The sequence below is a fragment of the Ursus americanus genome, chromosome 9 (assembly GCF_024610735.1).
Source record: "Ursus americanus isolate L20-20 chromosome 9, mUrsAme1.1.p, whole genome shotgun sequence".
NCBI lineage: Eukaryota > Metazoa > Chordata > Mammalia > Carnivora > Ursidae > Ursus > Ursus americanus.
The window spans coordinates 15,761,842-15,782,055 of NC_142135.1; the positions used below are offsets into that span (position 1 = coordinate 15,761,842).

The following is a 20,214-nucleotide window of genomic DNA, read 5'->3' on the forward strand; positions in this document are numbered from 1 at the left end:
CTTCAAATACCTAACATATAATCTTGGAATTTTATTTTTTTTTTTTTTGAGAGAGAGAGAGAGAGAGAGAGAGAACACACGCACGAGTGCCTGCAAGTAGGGGGGAGGGCAGAGGAAGAGGGAAAGAGAAAATCTTAAGCAGGTTCCATGCCCAGCACAGAGCCCCACCTGGGGCTCCATCTCATGACCCTGAGATCACAACCTGAGCTGAAATCAAGGGTTGGGACGCTTAACCAACTGAGCCATGTAGCACCCAGAACTGGGATTTTATAATGAAAGGGCCCTTTTGGTTCACTTAGCCCAATCTTTTTAACAACAAGGTAATTGATTTACTTGCATTTGTTCCTCCCGGATGACTTTCACAGTGGTGTCTTCTTTTTTTATAAAAGACCATCTATTTACTTAAATATCGTTAATATTGCAAATCTGCTTGGAGATGCTCACGTATTTGTTGGTGGTAGTAGGAGTGCTTTGCTTGAGCTGTTATTAAACGTGGCTGATTTGTTCACTAAGAAAATGAGCATGCAGGATGTGTCTACAGCCTAAGCCCAAAGGATATAGGGTGAAGGAAACAGAGAATGTCCTTGCCATAGAGGAGCCTGTGCATTTTCCACTGAGTTTATCAGTTAAAGAAACCTATAGGATAAAGATAAGGGGAATGTAAGTATTTGCATAACCATTTGAATTAGCATCAAATAGCCAGGAACCCAAACACGCCAAAGATGTAAGCCGCCAGGATGGCTGCTATGAGCTCAAAACAGATCCCTAATGTTCTAACTACGTGGCTGCAATTAGAAAGTAAAATTTGCTATTTTTATAGTCCACTTATAGTTTATAATATACACTTAAGACTTACTCTTATTTCTCACTAATTTAGTACCTTATCCTGATAGCAATGGGAAGCCAACGACGAGTTTTAAGGAAGTAAATGAGATACTTAAGTTTGCGTTTTATGAAGGGCTGTGGCTGCAGAACAAATCTGGTGTTAGGAGACTGGTTAGGAGAAAGTTGTATGCCGGGTAGGAGATGACTGTCTAGACCAGAGCAATGCCAGTGAAACGGACAGAAGCGGGTCCAAATGAGAGTTGCTTGGCTTTGGGACAGCAGGAAGCAGATCTGGAGAAATTGTAAACAAGATCGTCCAGGTTGCTGGCTTGAGCAGCTGGGTCAGTGATAATAATGCTATTCAGTGAGTCAGAAAACATTGAAAGAGGAAGAGAGAAAGAGGTCAAAAGATGCCCTTTCTTTTTTTTTAAAAATTTAAAATTTTTTAAAAGTTTTAATTTAAATTCCAGTTAACATAGAGTGTAATATTAGTTTCAAGTGTACAATATAGTGATTTAACACTCTGGACAAAAAAAAAAAAAAAAAAAAAGACGCCCTTTATTTATCATCTCAACTACCCTGTAAGGTAGATATTGCTTTGGAGGTTTTAAAAGGGAGGAAAGCAAACCTCAGAAATATTAACTTGCTCAAGGTCACACAAAAAGTGGTAGGGCTATGATTGACACCAATCCCGTGCTTTTTTCTGCTGTCCTATGTCTTGGTTAATCTTGATGTCAATTATCTGAATTCCCCTGTGGTGGAGAAGGGAGATTTCAGAGAAAGGTGGGGCATCTGGGAGAACCAGAGCTGGGGGAGGAAATTTCTTACTCTGAGATTCAGAGCGCCCTGAGGATTGCGTGGAGCATTGGGTCAAGTCAGAGGAATGTTTCAACATGCTATGAAGGCCAAGACTGTTGGGCCATAGGCATGCACTAAACTTTCAGTCAGAGACTGGAATCTGGAAGCCAAAAAGAACAAGAAGGAAGATGTAATGTGAAGAGACGGGAATTTGTCCGGGGATGCTGCCCAAAGAAGCCACAGCTCTCTGAACATGTTTTTGCATTCTAGAAGAGGTCATCAAAGGTTATCAAAGGTCATGAGCACCTGTATCACTCAAGGGCCTCACTATCCCTTCAGTCATTCCAGCTGCCCAACCAGTGTGGGCTTGGGGAAGACGTATTACCCAGGAGTTTCAGATTTGTTCTCAGTAAAGACTATTCTATTTTGAATATTAGAGCCAATGAGAGGGTAGGAAAAACAGAAATCCAGTGTTTTCCAAGATTTCAAAAAAGACAGCATTTCTAGAATGAGGGAGTAGTTTGCTATTTTGAATATTTCCGACATGTCTTTTGTCAGGCACTGTGATAGGAGGGGGGATAAAGCAGTGAGCAAGATTAATAAGGTTCCTATTGCCACAGAGCTTACCTTTACTAGGGTCAAATACACTGTAAATAAATACACAACTAAATGAACCAGGTTATTTCAGAAAACAAAAATTGCTAAACAATAAAGTGACATGATTGAGAGAAAATAAGAGAAAGGCAACTCAAAACATTCATATATATATATATATATATGAATGTTTTGACAGGAAGGTTTGTTTTTTTTTAATAATAATTTTTTATTATGTTACGTTAGTCACCATACGGTACATCCTTAGTTTTTGTGACAGGTAGGTTTTGACAGGAAGAAGACAGTCATGGGAAGTTGCACTTGCAGAAGGAACAGCAGGGGCAAAAGCCTTGAAACAGGGACAAGACTGGTCTGTCCCAGCATCAGAAGGGATGTTTGTGTGGCTGAAGTATAGAGCAAAGGGCATCATGTAAGGAGGTGAGGTTTCAGATGTAAATGCAGGCCAGATAGGTCATATAAGGACCAGTAGGATTTGGTGAGGAGTTTGGATTCTATTCTAAGTGGAAGGAAAGCCACAGGAGCAGGCAGGAAAGGAGTTAAGCAAGAGAGTGACATGGTGTGATTTGTGTTCTAAGATAACCATTTTGTTTGCTTTAAGGAGTATGGATTTGGATGAGGCTCAAGTAGAAGCAGGGAAATTATTTACGCTATTGTGGTTGTACAGACCAGAGGTGATGGGCACGTACTAAGATGGTGGCCATGGAGATGATGAGAAGTGGTTGGACTTGAGACATTTTGGGAGAGAGCCCAAAGATTTGCTGGTGGATTTAGATGTGAGAATAAAAAAAGAGAAGATTAAAAGATAACTCTAAGGGGTTTTATTTTTCATCTTATTTAGATATAAGCCATATGCCAATAAAAGTCCATCCATGTAAAGCCTTCAATTCAATGGTTTTTAGTGTATTTACAGAGCTGTGCAACTATCACCACAATATAATTTTAGAACATTTTCATCACTCCAAGAAGAAACCTCCACACCCATTAGCAGTCACTCCTCGCTTCCCTTCTTGCCCCAGCCCCACCGAATTAGTTTTCTAGGCTCATGGAACAAATCACCAAGTGCTTGGTAGTTTGAAACAACAGAAATTTATTGCTTCTCAGTTTTGGAGTCAGAAGTCCAAAATCAAGTTGTCAGCAGGACTGCTCGAGCTCCAAAGGCTCCAGAGGAAAATACTTTGCCTCTTTTGACTTCCAGCAGCTCTAGGTGTTTAGGTGTTCCTTGGCTTGTGGCTGCCTTGCTCCAATCTCAGCCTCTGTCCTCACATGCCATCTACTCTCTTCTGTGTCCTCTCTTCCTGTCTGTCATAAGGACACTTGTGATGGGATTTAGGGTCTACCTGGGAAATTGGGGATGCTCTCATCTCAAGATGCTTAACTTAATTACAACGGCAAAGACTCTCTTCCCAAATAATGTCACATTCATAGACTCCTGGGGTTAGGACCATATCTTTTTAGAGGTCATCATTCAACCCAGGACACCTGGATAATCACTACTAATCTATTTTCTGCTTCTACAGACTTACCTGTAATACTCACTTCACTTCTAGGATCTTGACCCAAGAATTTGGGTGGATGGTGGTGCTGCTTACCTAGGGCCACATCAGGAATAAACGGTGTAGAATCATACGTCCTTCACCTATGTCACCTTTGAGATGTGTATTGCGTATCCAAGTGGAAATGTCAGGTGAGCAGCTAGATGCATGAGTTTGGACGTGTCAGTCTGGATATGGAGATCTGAGATTCAGAGGTATACCCATGGCATTTATAGACATGGGACTGACTGAGATCGCCTGGAGTGAAAGGTGAAAGAGGAAGGATGAGGAGCAGTGCCTGGAACACAGTGAGGTAATGCAGAGGAACCTTTAGGGAAGACTCAAAAGAAGGGAGCCAATAAGAGAGTAGGAAAAACAGCAAATTCAGTGTTTTCCAAGATTTTCAAAAAGACGGCATTTCTAGAATGAGGGAGTAGTTTGCTATTTCACATACCTTTGAGATTTAGAAGAAAATCAGAATAGAAAAATAAACACTGGGTTTAGCAACATAGATCCTATTATTTGTCAGATAAAAGCAATTTCAGTGGAGTGGGGCTGGGGGTGAAGGACTAACTGAGTGCATTGAAGAGTAAATGGGAAATGAGGATGTGGAGATGATGACCATGAATACCTCTCCCAGAAGTTCTGCCCTGAAGTGAGACAGAAAAACGGGCTGTAGCTTTAGATGAATGTGTTCAAGGATTTGCTTTGTTTTAAAGATGGAACATAACAGAAGATGATTTTGTGCTTGGAGGAAGTATCCAGGGAAAGAACTTAAGGATGCAAGAAAAATTTAGTTAATTAAAGATGTTAATTCTAGGAATGGTCTTCCTGAGCAGGCAATACCCACAAAATATGCCTCGTAAGAGAAGGAAACTACTGCAGCACTATTTACAATAGCCAAGATATGGGAGCAACCCAAGTATCCATCAGTAGATGAAGGGATAAAGATGCGGTATACATGCATGTGTGTATGTATATTTACATAGATATAACTATATATTTATTTATTCACACACACACAATGAAATATCATGCCTCCATAAAAAAGGATGAGATTTTGCTATTTGTAACATGGATGTGCCTAGAGTGTACAATGCTAAGTGAAATACATCAGAGAAAGACAAATTCCATTTATTTCACTTATATGTGGAATCTAAAAAACAAATGAATAAACAAACAGCAAAATCAGACCTATGAATTCAAAGAACTGATGGTTGCCAGATGGTGGATGGGCAAAATATGTGAAGGGCAGTGGGAGATAAAGGCTTCCCGATATGGAATGAATAAGTTACAGGAATAAGAAGGTACAGCATAGGGAATAGAGCAAGGGTAGTGTAATACTGTTGCATGGTAACAGATGGTGGCTACACTTGTGGTGAGCACAGCATAATATATAGAGTTGTTGAATCACTATGTTGTACACCTGAAACTAATGTAATACTGTGTGTCAACTATACTTAAATTTAAAAAAAGAAAAAGAAAGAGCAGGAATCCTCCATCTGTTGTAAAGGGAGAGAAGCCCCAGTGGTGGGGACAGATGAAGAAGGCTGTGATGTTTTCCAACCACATGCCACTGCCCAAGAGCTAATGTGAGTATCTGGCCAATATTTGAGTTTAGCCAGAGTTCTTATGCCAAACAAGAAGGATGGAGAGACAGGGGGCAAGCAAGTTAACAGTGTTTCAAAAGGAATGATTATAATGCCAAGGGATTTAAGCTGGGTTCAAAGGGAAAGGACATGAGAGGATTGAGGGATAATGAAAAAGCGCTGGAGTCAATGGTTAGAGGTTGTGATAGGATCAGACCGCTGTAGTGATCTGAAAGGTAGACAGTGATGATCAGAGGGGGAAGTGCTATAGTTGAATTTTAGGGTTTCGATATTATTTGTGGTGACCAGGCCAGGTATAACCACAGGAGTAAGTGGCTGAAAAGAGGGCAAGCAAAGGATCACTGGAGAGCTCAGGGAGCCCAGTACAGTGCTGCATAGAGAGAAGGTTGCCGATAAACAGTTGCAAGGGAAGAAGACCAAAATACATGAATCTTCCAACATTTATAGTGTTTTGGTTTGTGTTACTGGACCCTGTGTTTAGTGTATTATCTTTTTTTGAGCGTATTATCTTATATAATTTTTCCTCAAATGAGGTATTTTCCACTGCCTCAGGGACATTACATGAAAAAATCATTTGGGATGGTTAAAAGGGTAATGATGAAGGGAAACTCAAACTGGAGATGAATAAAGTCATTAGATATGAAGCTAGTCAGGCAACAGATAATTTACTAAGAGAAGTTGCCAGTGGAGCTATCAAGAGGAAGAACAGACTTACAATTTTGAAACACCTTGAAACTCATGCAAAGAGAAGGCTGTGGTGCCTCAGTATCCCTTGGGTCTAAGGTCAACATGTTTGTGTCTGAACTTGGCTGGGTCTTCGAGGGGGGGAAAAGCTTGAACTCTGGATTCACAGAGATCATAGGTTTTAATCCCATTATTTATTAGCTGTGTGACCTTGAACAAGTTACTTAACCTGTCTTTACCTCTAGTTTCACATCTAAAAAATGAGGACTAAAAATATTTCCTACCTGATAGGTTTATTAATGAAGATAAAGAGAGGTACTCTATACTAAAGGTTCAGATCAGTACCTGGCACACAATAAGCCCTCAATAATGATGAGCTATAATCTTCATTGTTATTACGATCTTTAAGCTGGAGATTTTTTTAAAAAGCTACTTTGCAAAGCCTAGAGGATTAAATGAGATGAAATATGTAAAGTACTTAGCACAGTGCCTTCCATGTAGTGATACTATGAAGTGATGAGCTATTACAATGAAATTGATCAGCAGACCTAATCTAATTTTATAGTACCTGGGGAGTGATGGAGGTAGAATGTAGAGTTATCCCTCTCCTGAACCTAGTATGGGTTAACACTATGCAACTAGAAATCAACCCCAAGAAAAAGTCTGGAAAGAGCCCCAAACATGGAGGTTTGCTACTAAACAATGAATTGCTCAATCAAGAAATCCCAAAGAGAGGGGCGCCTGGGTGACGCAGTCATTAAGCATCTGCCTTCGGCTCAGGGCGTGATCCCAGCATTCTGGGATCGAGCCCCACATCAGGCTCCTCCGCTAGGAGCCTGCTTCTTCCTCTCCCACTCCCCCTGCTTGTGTTCCCTCTCTCGCTGGCTGTCTCTGTCAAATAAATAAATAAAATCTAAAAAAAAAAAAAAATCCCCAAGAGAAAATCCAAAAGTACATGGAGACTAATGAAAATGAAAACATAATGGTCCAAAATTTTGGGATGCAGCAAAAGCTGTTTTAAGCGGGAAGTTTATAGCAATATAGGTCTACCTCAAGAAGCAAAAAAACCCCTCAAATAAACAACCTAAACTTACACCTAAAGGAGCAAGAAAAAGAAGAACAAACAAAACCTAAAACCAGTAGAAGGAAGTAAATAATAAAGATTAGAGCAGAAACAAAATAGAAACTAAAAAACAATAGAAGAGCTCAACGAAACCAGGAGCTGGGTTTTTGAAAAGATCAACAAAATTGATAAACCTTTAAGCCAGACTCATCAAAAGAACGGGTTGTGAGGAGAGCACTCAAATAAACAACATCAGAAATAAAAGAGAAGAAATAATAACCAACACCACAGAAATAGAGGCGTATGAGAGAATATTATGAAATAATATTTTTCATGATATTCAGAATCTCTTGTGGTTCCATATGAATTTTAGGATTTTTTTTCTAATTTTGTGAAAAATGCCATTGGAATTTTGATAGCCATTACATTGAATCTATAAATAGCTTTCGGTATTACAGATATTTTAACAATATTAATTCTCTGACCCATGAACATGGGATATCTTTCATTTATTTGTGTCTTCTTCAGTTTCTTCATTAACATCTTGTAGTTTTTATTATATAGATCCTTCATCTCCTTGTTTAAATTTATCCCTAAATATTTTGTTTTTCAATACTATTGTAATTGGGATTGTTTTCTTAATTTCTTTTTCAGATAGTTCATTCTTAGTGTATAGAAACACAACTAATTTTTGTACATTGATTTTGTTTCCTGTAACTTTATTGAATTTGTTTATTATTTCCAACAGTTTTTTGGTGATGTCTTTAGGATTTTCTATATATAAAATCATATCTTCTGCAAACAATTTAACTTCTTCCTTTCCAAATTGCATGCCTTTATCTTTCCCTTGCCTAATTGCTCTAAGACTCCAGTACTATGTTGACTAGGAGTGGTGAGGGTGGGCATTCTTGTCTTTTCTGTATCTTAAACCAAAAGCTTTCAGCTTTTCACTGTTGAGTTTGTTAGCTGTGGGCTTGTCATATATGGCCTTTATTATGTTGAGGTACATTCCTTCTATACCTTATTTGTTGAGTCTGTATCATTAAAGGATATTTACTTTTGTCAAGTGTCTTTACTGTATCTATTCAGATTATTATATATGGTTTTTAATCCTCCACTTTGTTAATGTGGTTTTCATGTTTATTGATTTGCGTATATCGAACCATCCTTACATCCCAAGGATAAATCTTACTTGATTATGGTGTCTGATCCTTTTAAAGTGCTATTGAATATGGCTTGCTAGTGTCTGTTGAGAATTTTTGCATCTACATTCAAGAAGGATATTGGCCTGTAATTTTCTTTTCTTGTATTGACCCTACCTTGCTTTGGTATGAGTTTAATGTTGGCCTAATAAAATGAGTTTGGAAGTGTTTTCCCACCATTTTTTAATAATAAGAACCTCCAGCTCTCTCTGGTTCCAAATCTAGTGCTCTTGGCAACCGATTAACACAGCTCTCACCACTGATAATAAAAAAGAAGGTATCATTTACTGAGTGTATATGATGTATTCCAAGCGTTCTGTAAAACTTTTCACGTAGATTATCTTATTTAATTACACAAACAGCTTTGGGAGGTAAGTACTATTATTGTCCAAATGTTGCCAAGAAGAACACTGAGGATCAAAGAGGTTAACTGGTCCAAGGATATGCAGCTGGTGAGGGGCTAGGGCAAAATATTAGTCCAGGTTAATCTGACTCTAATACCTCTGTTCTATTTATACAGTGGATACAATATTGGGTTACAGCTTCTCAATTTTAATAGGACTTTTTAGTCCATGCACCCTCTATCTTTTCCTTAACAATCATACAGTGTTTTCTTATGTTGCTGGGACTTGGGGCAAGGTAACTTAGTCTTATTATAATGATAATTCCCTAAGATTACTGCTCTTTTTTGCTATTCGAATGGCAGTATATCATAAAATCAAATACTGATTGGCAGAATGGTAGTTACTGGGGGGAGGGGAGAGGAAAGAGGAGTTGTTCAGTGTATAAAGTTACAGTTATACAAGATGAGTAAACTCCAGAGATCTGCTCTATTACACAGTGCCTACAGTTATCAATAAGGAATTATGTGCTTAAAATTTGTTAAGAAGGTATATGTCTTGTTGTATTCTTACCAAAAAAACCTAAACCAAATCAAACCGAAAACAAAGAGATACAAGGAAACTTTTGAAAGTGATGGATATGTTTATTACCTTGACTTCGGTGATGGTATAACAAGTATATATACATATGTCCAAACTTACCAAATGATATACATGAATTATATGCAGTTTTTTGTAGCCAATTGTACCTCAATAAAGCAGTAAAAAATATTGGTTGGCTAGTTTAAAAATTCAACAAATATACTGAATGCATATGTATATAGGATACTCTGCTAGCTGCCAAGGGAAAACAAAAATGAATTAGACAGGGAAGCTTCCTTCAAGTTGTTTATAAGTGAGGCCTAAACTACCAATTAGCCCCTACCCCTGCCATGCACTGGAACACAAGAATGTTCAGAGACAGTGATGAGGGGGTTCAGAAAAAGAGGTCATATCTTTTATGAAAGCATCTTCAAGAGCTACCCCAGGAATGAGAAGGCATTTGAGCTGGACCCTGAAGAACGGGAAAGACTGGACATGGAGAGATATTGAGTGTAAGGTGCTGTAAACAGGTGACAATGTGAATACCAGCATGAAGACGGGAAATCTTAGAGAGTACTAAGGGAGTCCTGTTTGGCTCAAGAAAGGGGAAGTAGTAAGAGATGTGGCTAGAAAAGCAGTTTCTAATAAGACCACAAAGTCCATAAGTGAATAAGGGGCGATATTGGAGATATAGTTTAGAGGCATAAAGACAGTGCATAAAGACAGTCAACAAATACCGATAGCTAAACTCTGTCAGAACCAGCCAGGATGGAAAAATGGGAATAAAAATTAAAAACATTTAATGGATAGGGGCACCTGGCCTGCTTAGTTGGTAGAGCATGTGACTCTTGATCTCAAGGTCATGAGTTTGAGCCCTACATTGGGCACAAAGATTACTTGAAAAAATAAAAATAAAATAAAAATCTAACAAAAAGCCACATTTAATGGATAGAATGTGTGGTATTTGGCAAAGACATTTTTGAAGTGAAAGAGGAGGTCAAAGATGGTTCAAACTTTGAGTTTCGAAGGTATACAAAGGAAATACAGCAGAAGGAATGGGTATCAAAGGCAAGAAATTCTGGGGACAGGTTATGAAATAATAGTTAGAAACCATTTTAATAATTAAAAGCAAAAAAGGATGTTTTGAATCCTAAAACTGTGCATAAACAAACAGGACATATGGTTTATACATGTGGGTCCAAAGTATTGGATGCAAAGCTCATTAAAACACAAATCATATGCAACACACCTTCTGTCTATTTAAACTAACCGACTAGCTATTACAGACATTCACTGAAGGGCTGATTAACACAATTTGACTCATTTCCCAATCATCTCAGCTTCTCTTCTCAACCCACTATAATCTGACCTCAGTTCTTGTCACTTAACTGAAATTGCAGGGCAAAAGGTCATCAGTGATTTTCTCACTGAAATACAAAGAGCACTTAAAAATTATTTTTTATCAAAGTTCTATTTAGTTATAAAAGTCAAATAGTTCTAGAACGTATACAAAAAAAAAAGCAGTTCCCAACCCAGTGGCTTCCTATTTCCAATTTTCATTTCCAATAGACAACTATTTCCAAACGTTTTAGGTTTCTTCTGAGTACATAATAGAATTATATGTCTATTATTTGTTTATTTTGTTATTCTTCTTTTATTGTGTTGGATATCTTCCATTTGTGTCTTGAATCTGCTCTACTCTTCTACTTGTTCTCTGTTCAGAGAAACGCACTGGTATGGACCATGGCAGTGGGTTTATGAATAGACCCTCTGTTTTCCAGCTGAAGTTTTTCTCCACTTCGGAGAAGAGGAAGAGACAGCACGTGATAAAAGACAGTGAGATGAGAATATTTATCCACCTGGCTCCGTCCTTGACCATCCACTCTAGGTGGCTATGTCCTCAACTGGAGGTTACTGCTTCTCTCAAGGAGGGCTACTCTGCTTGGTTCTCATTCTAGATTGTGGTCCCCATGTACTCCACTTAGCCCTTTAGGCCTAGGGTTGCTAACACTGCAATTGCTACTAAGTCCTGGGTTATTACACTATCTCTCGCCACCCCCCCCCACACTCACAGCTTTGTAAATAAACATTCCTCGAATTATCCCATTTAGAATGCACTGCTATCTATGAACTGTTGTGACCCTGACTAGTATGCTTACTATGCAAGATAAAGATTTAGCTTTCTTACTCCCAACTTTCTTGCCCTACTACACTATACATACCCCCCCCCAACAGATGCTCTTCTTGTTTGTGTCCCCTCACTGTCTTGAAGCTTTAACCCCCAGCGTGTTGGTATTTGGGGAAGGGGTTTGGGGAAGGAGTTACAGTCAGATGAGGTCATGAGGATGGGCCCTCATGATCGTATTATGGCCCTGTAAGAAGAGACACCAGAGTTTGCTTCCCTTCTCTCTCCACACTTGCACAAAGCAGATATATGAGCACACAGTGAGAAGGCAGCTGCCTATAGGCCAAGACAAGAGGCTACAGAATGAAAATTATCTGCTAACATCTTCATCTTGGGCTTCTAGCCTCCAGAACTGTGAGAAATACTCTCCTGTTGATTAAGCCATGCAGTCCGCGGTATTTTGTTATGGCATTCTGAGCTAAGACATTTCCCCTCCCCCGCATCTGCCTTGTTTAGATGTATCGTAATTTTTGGTTAAATCAATATTCTGTATTATTATAATTCTGTGAATACTATTTATCTGTGATCTTCTAACTCATTACAATTTCTCCCTAATATAATTTTTATTTATTAGGTCAGCCATAAAAAGAGTGAAATCTTGCCATTTGCAGTAACATGGATGGAACTAGAGAGTATAAGGTTACGTGAAATAAGTCAGAGAAAGACAAATACCACATGATCTCACTCATATGGAATTTAAGAAACAAGATAAATGAGCACAGTAAGGAAAAGGGAGAGAGAAACCAAGAAACAGACTCTTAACTATAGAGAACAAACTGATGGTTACATGGGGGGAGGTCGAAATAGGTGACGGGGATTAAAGAGGGCATTTGTCAAGATGAGGACTAGGTAATATATGGAATTGTTGAATCACTATGCTATACACCCGAAACTACTATAAAACTGTATGTTAACTATACTGGAATAAAATCAAATAATAAAAAATTATTTACTAGAGTTAATTGTCTTAGTTTTTGTTTGGTTAATTTTCTAGGCACCTCTCACTAATCCATCCCCAAACTGTCCACCAGAAGTGTAATTCTTTCAATATTTCAGATACATCAGAAAAATCCATAAATTCCCTCTCTTTGTTAGAGGCATACCTCCCAAAGCCTTCCATTGCTTTGCTCCCTTGTCGACTGGTTCTCTAGACCTGCGGTCCTGCAACTTCCCATCTCCTGGATCTCCTGCTTTATTCCATGTGATGGAGCAGCTCTTCTGGGTTTTGTTGTTGTTGTTGTTTTTGAGTAAAGCGATAGAAGTTTATTAAGTGAAGATACAGAAAAAGCTCTGAAGAGTGAGAGGGGAGCACATCTTCCAGTTTCTTCCTGATATGATGTATGGGATATACATATTTTGAGACTTCAATGTTTAAAAAGGTTTTAATCTACCTTCACATTGGATTGCTGGATATAGAATTCTAGATTGGAAATAATTTTGATCAGAACTTCAAAACTATTATGTTCCATTTGTCTTCTGGCTTCCAACATTAGCATTGAGATATCTGAAACAGTTCTGAAATGGGATCCTTTTTTAAAAAACTTAGTAGAGTTGTATATACAAATGAGTTATATAGTCATTGTAAATATAGACACACAATGTTACATTAGTTTTAGGTGTACAACATAGTGATTCTATACGTTATGCTGCGTGGACCACAAGTGTAGCCACCATCTGTCACCACACAACGTTATTACAATATAAACTATATTTGAAATGGGACCGTTTTTACTGAACTTCCCTTGACATCCCTTGACTTTGCTGCTGGAAACTTTTAACATCTTTTTTTTGGTCCCTAGTGATCTGACGACAACAAAGGGTGATGACATCACACTTCCTTAATGTTATTAACTCCCAAATCTGTCTGTGGTGCCAGATGCACATAAAACTCAGAAACAAGAGGAAAAGAGGACCCTGTCTCCCTATATCCTACTCAGGAAAAACAAACACACCGGAGCCAAAACAGGTCCCCCCTTTAGAAAAATAGCAGGAGTGAAGGAAGGCATTCAACTTTATAAAGGTAAAAGAAAGAGCCAAAGCAGAGCTGTATTAGTCATGATACCGGAGCTTTTGCTGCAATGAGAAGGAATCCCTCGATCACACTGACTTAGTACAAAAAAGTTTCTATTTCTGTCACGCAAAATCTGCTATGGATTGGGGCAACTCTCCAGGGCAGCTGCTCTCCTATATTGGCTCACTACTGCCAGCATCATCAATTTCGTAGAACTTCCATTTCAGCACATGTGAACCTCACTGCATTAGGAGAGAACTGCCTAGTTGAGCACAGGCAATTAAGTACCTTTATTTGGAGGTGAAATATGTCAGGTTTCCATTCACTGGTCAAAGCAAGTCACACAGTTACCCCTAGCTTCAAGGGCATAGGAAAGAATAGTCCTCTCTGGCCCTGAGACCTGGATACTGTTGAAAAGTAGTAATTTATAGCACTGAAAATATTAAATTGTAAATAGAAAATCTGGCCTTAAACAAAGTACCTTCTTATTTTCATACTTCCAGTACCTCACTTGGTGGCTGGTACAGAGAAGTTGTCAATATATGTTGAATTCAGATTGAGTCTGGGGATGATTTGATAAGTCTCTTTGAAAACATGTTCAAGAAAAGTCGGAATCGATGCCTTATTTTCTTTCCAAAACAAACAGGAACATTCACAATCCTTCCACTGACCTCCCTGCTGGGCTCACAGATAGAGTCATTTTTTTCAAAAATAGTTCTTGCAGCATCTAAATATTTGAAGCCTAAGAATTCGAGTTTTAAGCTTGCAAAGAAGTCATTTCATAGCCATACTGTTTATATTTGCTTTGATTAATATTCCTCCCCAACCTCAAATATGATGGGAAACCTGGAAAGGAAAAAATGTTATAAGATATTGCCCCGAAAGAGTCAGGTAGGTGTGTGTGTGCATGCATGTATGTGTGTGTATTTGGTGTGCAGTGCACTTTTTATGGTGGGTCTGGGACAGTCAGTTGTTGCCCAGAGGTATGCTCAAGGACATAAATATGGGCTTCATGGAGGATGAAATTGATCACAGGAGTTTTGTCCTCCAACTGATAGCCCCTCTCTTATATTTTCTATCTTGCTTCCATGAGATACTCTTTCTTGACCTGTGATGGACACTTTCCAACATGTAGGTGAAATCATTAGATGATGAGAGGTAGTATTAAATGACTAGGGTGGAGGAATGCAAAGGATCCAAAAGAGAGATTGTCCCTTCAGGGTTTATTTTGCATTTCTCAGGTGTTCTGTAGTTCCTTTCTTTAATAAAAGCTTTGTTTTTAAAAACAAATTATATACATTTACCATGAACAATTCAAGTAACAGATACAAGTGCAAAGGAGAGAGTAAAAAAAAAAAAATCATCCAATATCCCAAGAATAATAATGACTAGTATTACACCACATGAACATTGTTCCAGGCATCTAATAATCTGAACAGAAAGAAGGACAATAAACACCACCATCTTCTGGTTTTCCTCCTACCTTGCTGGCTCCTCTGCCTCTTTCAGTCTCTTGGAAATCAAGAGTCCCAGGTAAGCCCCAGACCCTCTCCTCATCTCTGTCTTTTATTGTTTTGTTTTGTTTTTTAAGATTTTATTTATTGACAGAGAGAGAGGGAACACAAGCAGGCAGAGGGAGAGGAAGAAGCAGACTCCCCACTGAGCAAGGAGACCGATGCTGGGCTTGATCACAGGACCCTAGGATCATGATCCAAGCTGAGGGCAGATGCTTAGGACTGAGCCACCCAGGCATCCTCCTCAACTCTGTCTTTACCCCAATGGGAACCTGGCCAGTTCTATAGCTTTAAATGATACCTGGATGCTGATGGTTCCCACATTTGTATCTCCAGCTTTGTCCTTTGGAAACTGGACAGCTAGATTGCAAGGAGTTCGAATGCTGGGAAACACTGACACAAACGTATTGAGAAAATAGAGATCTACTTGGATTCTCTTTCTTTTAGCTCGAAAGCTACATGGGCTTCTGATACTTCTAGATATGCTGTTTACTGTTAACCCTACTTTATAATCTTACTGCCTTTTAAAATACCTATCATTTGGTGAGCACCTACTACATGTTAGGTATATATATTATCTCATTTTATCCTCATGATTCTTAGGGTAGATTTTAAGAAATAACAAGAAACTCAAAACCAAGACTTAGAAAGATAAACAGCTTGTCCAACTGATACAGTTAGTAGCTGCTAGCTTTAGGATTTGAACTCCGGGGGACTCATGCCACTTCTGCATGCTATATGGCCTCCATTTGCATTTCAATGTAAACTTTACTATCAGTTTGACAATTTCGTACACACACATACAGAGACACAACCCCAGCTGGGATTTTGACTGACATTGCGCTGAATTTAGAGATTAATTCAGAGAGAACAGACATCGTATACTTCGCGTTTTCCAAACTTTAATTGGTATTTCTCTCCGTTTATTTAAGTCTTCTTTAATTTTTCTAATCAGCTTTCGTGCTTTTCATTGTGAAGCAGCAATCCATGTACCATAACTCTGATGGCGCTGGGGAGTTTCAGGGGTCAGAATCCTAAGGCCAGAACCTGAGGGATGAGAAGTGCCAAAAGGGAACTACAAAAATGTGGGCAGAATAAACAATTAAAGGTCCCACTGAGTAAAGCAACAATTCACAAATTTAAAAATGGACAGTAATAGCTGGGTGTATAACGTATCAGAACACGTACACAGCAAACAGCCTTGTGCCCTGCCAGCAACAGAGATGCCAGGAACTCTGGAAGGTATTTACATGATGAAATCCACTGTGGACTGCTGATTCAGCAGCAACTTTTCATGAGAAGGAGACTGTGATTGTTAACTGAGGCATGATGTCTATCATCTTTAAAAGTGAAGAGCAGGGCAGAGTGAATCCCCTGCTGTTCTCCCTCTTCTGTAACCTTCTCCAACCTGCTGGCACTATCTCTTCGGCACCCTCACAATTTCCCCAGGACCATCCTCTTGCCACACACATGCACCTGCCTTATCCTATATTTCTTGATAGCTCTATACACAGACACCAAGCCCTCCACTCTCTCCATCTCCACCATTTACTCAGATTTGGTATATTCAGACGTCCAGAGAAAGGGAATGGATAGGGCATCCAATTAGTACACATTAAATGTGTATTAAATGGCAGATAGCTAGGTAGATATTTCTCAAATTAGGGTCCAAAGACATAATCCTAGAGATCTGAGAGGTTCACGGGAATTTGGATAATGAGAGTTAATATTTACTGAGCACTCACCATGTTTCAGGTATTTTTTGAAATGCTTTACATGTATTAACTCATTTAGTTTCACTATAGCCCTATAAAGCAGATGCCTTATCTCTATTTAACAGATGAACAAATTTAATAATATGCCTTTAGCCCATCAAATGAGTGGCCATGAAAGGCTGAGTTATTAGCTCAAGGTTATAGAGCTAGTAAATGGAGGAGCGAGGACCCAAACCCAGGAAGTCTGGCTCCAGAGGTAATGATCTTAACCTCTTTACAATGCTGTCATCTGGATCTTGATCGGGGCTGGATGGTCCAAGATGGCCCCATACATGTACCTGGTAGTTAGCTGGGGTTACTGGCTATTGCCTCCTCCTCCATGTGGCCTTTCCAGCAGGATACTCCAGAATTCTATGTATGGCAGCTGAATTCCAAAGGGCAAATGTTATGTGGAGAATTACCTTGATGCAATGGCAACCTCCACATACACAGATTGTACCATAGGTCACGGGACAGATGGGTTTATAAACCAAATGAAGACACCTGAATCACAATGTTTACGTGGTAGCTTTAGAACATGTTCCCAAATTCTTTGGCATCACTCCCATTGAATACTCTTGAATCTTGGCTGGCCTTAGTAGCTTGCTGGCAGCTAGTAGAGCATAGTAGAAGTGATGCTGCATGACTTTTTTTTTTTTTTTTTTTTTTTAGATTTATTTATTTGAGAGAGAGAGAGTGGGGGGAGAGTCAGAGGGAGAGAGAATCTTCAAGCAGACTCCCCACCGAGTGTGGAGCCTGACTCAGGGCTTGAGCTTACCACCCTGAGATCAGACCTGAGCTGAAACCTAGAGTTGGATGCTGAACTGACTGACCTACCCAGGTGCCCCTCTGTATGACTTCTTAGGATATGTCAGAAAAGGCCATGAGCCTGGTTCTTTTCAGACACCTGCTTTGAGGGAAGCCAGCTACCATGTGAGAAGTTCTGCCTTGCTAGAGGGGCTGAATGAAGGTACACTGGTTCACGGTCCCAGCTGAGCATGCAGCCAGCCAATAGCCAGCATCAGTCCTCAGCCACATGAATGTGCCATCTTGGGTATCCAGCCAGCAGCTGCAGTTAGTTGACATCTGACTGACATCTTATAAGAGACTCTAACAAAGAACTGCCTAGCAAGAGGATAGATAAACAAGAGATGGATAGATAAACAAGCTTAGGATAGCAAGGCGGAAGACCTCACTACCTGAATTTTATTTTACACAATGTTCATATGTCCTAACCCCCCTGCTGTGCCAGCAGTCTTCTCTGCAGGTGGTCTGGTTTTAAGGACCACAGAGGAAAGTAAGAGAGGGGGGCCCTGGAACCAACCTGTATCTGTTCTGTCAGAGAGATGAATGAGGAAGTATGTCTGGTCATAACTGTAGCTGGCCATTAGATGGCTGAGTAGCTAGGGGTTTATCTGCTTTTCTGGTACAGACTACACGAGGCCATATGGGACTATAATGGGTGTCACTAGTAGGTGGCCAATTTAGGGATGACATAGTTGTTAGTCTAGAGGTAGTATAATCGCTACCTTATTAATATTTAAAGTTCACTTGGTCTATCTCTTTCTTTCTATCTAAAGGAGCCCTTTTATTTGTTCCATCCTTTTTATCTATGATCAACACAGATCCATTTATCCTAAGTGTAATGTCTCATAAACAAATTGTGTCTACGTTTTAGATTCTTATTTCCTATAGCAGACTTGAATAATCATAAATCACCATGCAAACACATTACAACAAGTCCCAACGAGCAAGCACTTAGATCAGGTTTGTGATGTCCCACTTATCGGCTAAAGCAAGTCATATGGCTAAGCCCAGAGACAATGTGGGACAGGTCTACACAAAGGAATGGATACCATAAGCCAGGATTCATTGGGACTATTCTAATAATCTACCACCAACACACTTAGAAAATGGTTGAGCCAGTTGTCAAACTTTCGGCCATCTGTTTCTGGAGCCCACCCACAAAACTGGTGTCCTAAAGACTGTGAGGAATGGGTTCTTAGTGAGTAGCTTTTCCAAACCTCACTTCCCTGCTCCAAGCCCAATGAGTCAGAATCCCTTATGGGTAAGAGATAAAGGACAGAAGGTAGTGGTAATCCCAAGCATTTGAGACTGAAATAACTGTAGAGGATTCCAACAGGCACTGGGGATGTAGAGGGTTCAAAACCAAGAAAGACACAAGTCTTTACGCCCAACTTCATTTTCCACAGAGTACATTCTCCCCCCCACCCCAAGTAATCTCTACACCCAAGCTGGGGCTCCAACTCACCACCCCAAGATCAGGAGTCACGTGCTCTTCTAACTGAGCCAGCAGGTACCCCTCACAGAGCACATTCTTAACTGCCATTATTACACTAGAGAGGCTGCCTTGAAATTTAAAAAAAAAAAATGCTTTTCATGGTTAAGTTAGAGCAGTAGTTCTCAAACTTTTGTGTGCATCAATATTAACTGGAGGGCTTGTTAAAACACAGATGACTGGGCCCAAACCCCAGTTTCTGATTCAAGGGGTCTAGAGCAAAGTACGCCAATTTGCATGCTTAACAAGCTCTGCTGTCCAGGAACCACACTTTGAGAACCGCTGAGTTAGTGCAATAGAATGATTTAGTGGTAACATTCCTCCCCCGACTAACATTTATACATTGTACTTAGGATTAGAGCACATTTACAAGGTCTTGGGCTGGTGCGGCAGCGGATAAGATAAGGGTAAGATTTAGATCTTGATTATGCTTGAGCAGATTTACTCTCTAAGTGGATCTACTCTCTAAGGCAGGAAGCCTAAGTGTCATTAGGTTCAGATAAAGTGGAGATCTCCTCCCTGAGGAGGAGATGAAGGAAAGACCGGAGTAGGAGACCCTTCGACCTTGGCCCTGAAAGAGGTCCAGGACCTGGACACGTGTAAACAGTGTAGAATCACTAAATTCTTTTTCGCCTTGGCAAAGAGAAAAGCAAAAAACAAAAACAAACCTTTGCAAAAACCCGGAAAAGGTGACATTCTTGCCTCCCACTCCAGCATTAACGGTCTGCAAGCTGCTGGCATCAGAACGAGGAAGCTTATTTTCGGTGCCAAGGCCTCAGTCTCAAACCCCTGGCTTCGCCCTCCCTTCGGAGCTCCCAGAGCGGGTGCGTCAAAGACCGGAGTGCCTGGCGGAGGCCACGGTGGGAGCTTCAATCTCCAAAAGCCTGAGCAGGACGCTGCCCCCCGCGAGGTTCCGAGCGGTGGCGAGGCCCGTGCGGGGCTCGGGGGCAGCACGCCGGGGCACTGTTCAGAACAAGCCCCAGGTTTAGGCCTGGCGCTTGCGCGGAGCGGTGGCAACGACACTACCGCCGAGCAAGACGTTCAGAGCTGTTTTTTCCCGGTTCCCTGCATTATACTTAAAGGTGGCGCCAGCACTGCCGATGCTCCCCGTCCATTCCTCCACCATCACGTACCGGAGAGGGCGGGGACTCATGTGCATGCTCCTAACTCCCGTGGGTGCGCCTCCCGGGAGCTCGCGG

General features: G+C 40.2%; 1 protein-coding gene across 7 annotated transcripts in view; it reads right to left on the reverse strand.

Moving 5' to 3' along the window:
• Positions 1-20,166, reverse strand: part of TYW2 (tRNA wybutosine-synthesizing protein 2) — a 42,104-nt gene extending 21,938 nt beyond the window's left edge. For 5 of the 7 annotated variants that reach the window (XM_045805675.2, XM_045805673.2, XM_087864630.1 and 2 more), the window contains exon 1: positions 19,684-20,166. The gene's annotated coding sequence lies outside the window, so the exon portion shown is untranslated. The remainder of the gene's footprint in view (positions 1-19,683) is intronic. The other 2 variants (XM_045805672.2, XM_087864628.1) reach the window with 1 other exon arrangement.
• Between the last annotated feature and the right edge of the window lie 48 nt (positions 20,167-20,214).